Raw genomic sequence first — 4274 nt, 5'->3', positions numbered from 1 at the left:
GACCAACGTCTGGGAAAAATTCTCTAAACCCTAATACCCCTTTTATCTCTCCCAACACAAAAGACTTTGAACCACTCAAGGGACCTTTGTGGCCCCTGGTATAGAGTACATCTTTTCTGCTAATGTTTTCGACGTAAAACGTACTTCCAGTGGAAATTCGGTAGCAGTACTGGCGGCCCCCTCAAAGAGTCCGAGGCCGTCGTTGAAGAAACTCGGCCGTTGAAGCATTCCGTGAGCACTCCGTAGAACAGAGGTTATGTAGGGGCACAGTCGAAGAAAATAGTAGCCAACAGATAGCCGTAAAGCGGGAGTGAGACCAACAACGGCGCTTAAGGATACCGTACCACACACGTGTCTACTTATGTTGCCACCGCGAATGACCACGACCGGAATGCCTTCCACGGTTTTTTAACTAACCGGAATAAGTAACCACGTTTTAAATAGTTTTGTGCTTTTACTTGAAGCGTCAGGAAGCTGGTAAAAAACCGTGTACGGTTTCTAAAACGGTGCGAGTGCTTCAATAAGGCCCCGGACTCTTTGAGGTGCCGGCAGTTGTTACCGATTCTACGGAAGTTGCTTACCGGGCTACAACGATGCTAGTCTCGGCTTAAACTTGTAAAGGAAATGCACACAGGTAGCCAACAAATAACTGTTGTTTTAGTACATTTGTATAATACAATTTATTCGGGTTAAACAGAAGACACTTTAGCTTTTCCCTATATAATAACCAAACTTCCGCTCAACCCGTCCTTCAACAACAACGATACCTTTGTTTTAATGCCCTCTTTTGAATTATAGAAGATGTATATTTCTGCCTATTCATTTCTTGTTTCAGACTATTTTAGTCATGTCATAGTAATTTGCGAAATGTATTAACAAAAAACAATGAAAGCAACGTCAACAGTACAGACATTTACATTAATTTACAACGAAAAACAACCACCAAGCCCCGGTAGAAGCACGCTTTAAGTGTTAAGGTATAAGCACACCAGGTAGCCACAGTTAAGACCTGTCACCACTGCGCTCCGAAATTTCTCAAGTACCACATGTTATTGTAAATTACTCTTAAGGGTGGTAATTTAGGAGTTTCCTGTTTGAGTGTACCCATTGTGTCACACGACTCTTGATACTTTTGTGGAATCGAGTACGACGTTCAGACACCTTTAGTGTCCTAAATACTAAAAAAAGTCGTACAACCCCTTTTTCGATCAAGGAGAGCCTTTCACACTATAACCCAGACTTCCCATACATGGAAGGAGCGGGGAAGGACACGGGACAGGTTATCGAAATTGGGACAAAATATTGACAAAAACTAACAACAATTCATGGACAGTCTCGAGGACGAAACAGGGAGAGGAACCTTTTTGTACACTCGAGTCGTAGAGAGTCAATCCTCACTTAATTCTTTTACGTCACGTAACCCACTTTTTTTATGAATCACAGGTTTGTAAATATAGACCACCACCTTTTGGACGCAATTTTGTTCCTACTGAAACAACATTCGCATGGATAGTACCGATATAAACTTATTATATCACTATCCTGGTATGGATATATTCCGTAGGTGTGTGTGTCAGATTTGAACACTTCTGTGACGTCACAGAAGTGGCGCTACGGCTATTGGGCCAACTCCACCAATCAGGAGGAGACAGCCACGGACATTGCCGTTCGAAAGCACTGGAGACGCTGTAGTACATATGCCAGGCCTGTAGATGGTGCTGTTCTCACAGAATCAGCCCATGCAAAGATAGTGTTAAATTGAGCGAAATGAGGAATGGCTAAAATGCATGATCTGTTTGGTATTTTGAAAAATAAAAAGTATAAATATGCCTTATATAGGTATGGTCCTACACTATATTATTCAAATATAGCATGATAGGTCCACTTTAAGATGCCCTCACGAATGGCCCGATGTTGTTACCATCAGAGCCGAATTTGAACATTTCCTTTATCGTGTGTCCATCGGGTGTCAATTTCGGGATAGTGTGACGCGGGCTTAAGGGAAAAAAAGGAAACTATCTCCTTCATGAAATAATTGAATGTAATAAAATACACTATAAAGTAGGCCACACTGTTGCTGGCACAACAAGCATTAGTTAGTCAGTCAAATTTGGGCACAACAATAAACAGCTATCTTGGATGAGGTAGAGTATTTCTTTGCCCCACGCAGTTACTTCCTTTAATTACGTCAAATTAAAGTTGCCAGGTTTTCTGGTCTTTGTGCTAAATTGTTGGTAGCTTCATATTAACTGTAGCGACATGGAAGTGGTATGGATCTTTCAACTTACTCTGGGCAAGAAAGCAGGCATAAATATTGAACTATTATTGTTAAGGGGTTTTGATGAACCTGCATATTGAGCAATACATTTACTGCCATTGACTCTGCTTCCAGTTTCCATATATATATCACAACTAGACCAACATACTCCCTAAAGCAGCACACTTACATCCTGTGCAGCGGGGTGATGCTGGAACAACAAATCATCTGCCTTTTTCAGCAGTCCAAGAATTATCTCATTATTCACTCTTGCTTAGTTTACAGCCCTGAGCATGTCCGAGCAGACCAGATGATGAGAGTGGGAATGGGAGGTAGTCAGGAGTAGGGTCGGGGGGCAAAGTTTGCTTGATTTTCTTTCAGTATGTGCTTTTGTTGCACCCACTTCCTTCATGGTAACAGCTGTCAAAACGTTGTCGGATTACAGCGCACCACAAATTTACAGCTCATATTAGAGCCTGGTACAGGGCAGGAAGTTAGGAGGAGTCCAGCAGCGGGCTACATTAAAGCCTCTCAGGTTCTCAGAGCAAAGCAGCTAGGACCCATGGGAGGAATAGCTAACACCAAGAGGGTGCTTCTCCTGCAATGCTATTTAGGTACGCGCGTAAGGGATATCGAGGGCTTTTCCACTGATGTTTTAGGTATTAGAACAGATATACACCATAATTGTGTGTTGTTTTCTCAACAGGATGTGAAGTTCCTATTCACAGCACCGGATCACAAAGCCCCTTTTTCCTGGATTAGCCGAGCTTCAGAGTTTGTATGATGAGGCCGCAAGAAATTTGCAACATTGTTGGGAGAGAAAACTCCCTGAAATCTCCAGTCATCTGTTGAGGGAATAGAGCCTGTTGAAATAATATCAATTCAGCAGGGTAATTCTCCGGCACATACGTACGTCCCTACGCTGCAAAACCAAAACAGAAATGTTGCACTAATGAGTTACTTTGACGTTGAACTAAAACATCTCTGCCATGGTACTGTGCAGTGTAATATGACAGGGGCCTTGGTAATCAGTTTACACTAAATCAATATAAAAAGTAATAGCAAAGTTAGGTTGATCCTGCATGAAACTGTGAAAATCCAAGAACGTCTGGATCAGGTTCCCATAAACACTTAACCTCAACAATGACGTCTGATTACATAGAAGGCAGGCTTTTTTGCTGCAGTCACTATCAAAAAATGAGATGCAGACCTTTTCCCAGCCAGTTCACGGATTTAAACAGGAGGCTTTCTGGTCATAATTGCTGCTGTAGCAAATGGGAAAACCCCTAAATGGCCGTGTTTTTTCATATGGTTTTGTGCATGTTTTTGCCTGTAGAATATGTATGAATAATATCAAGTACACAAAGTGTTTTCATTTGTTCAATTTAATCGAAGCTTTGGACAAAACAACCTCAACTCAAGTTTAACTACTTGCTTTTCCAGGAGCTTTCAACTTTATAACTTTAAGGTCAATATAAATTGAAAGAATAGAGGATTTTGATTGACAACTTATCAAACTTAAGCCTGTGATACAATTTAGAGCTCCATAATGAGTCAGAAAGTGGACCTTGAGTTATCTCCTAGTGTAATAATGTAAATCTGTTTAGTAAAGTCTGTGAGTTGTTGTCAGCATACAGTCTATGTTTGCAGAAATATGCCTCTGAAGGGCTGTAGTCTAACAAAATATTGAAGAAAAATGCCAAAATAAGTAATGTAAATTAGTATTTTTTTAATTGCGTTTTCACTCCAAATCCTAATCGTAAGTAGACAAATTAAGCAAAATCTTAAATTTAGATATGAGCATGCAGTTTGACTACGTTTTTTTTATCAAAAACAATCAATTAATCAACTTGGATAAGCACAAGCTTTCCAAACCAAACCATTTTTAAATCATCAATAAAAACCTAGTATTATGATATCACATTTATGACGGTCATTGACTCATAAAACTAAATGCCTCCAAAGCACTACAAATGAATGAAACCACACATGAAATAATTTAAAAATTCATTTATTA

Source organism: Notothenia coriiceps, unplaced genomic scaffold (assembly GCF_000735185.1).
Source record: "Notothenia coriiceps isolate Sejong01 unplaced genomic scaffold, NC01 NC01_scaffold00036511, whole genome shotgun sequence".
Classification (NCBI taxonomy): Eukaryota; Metazoa; Chordata; class Actinopteri; order Perciformes; family Nototheniidae; genus Notothenia; species Notothenia coriiceps.
Note: the sequence above shows the minus strand (reverse complement) of the source record.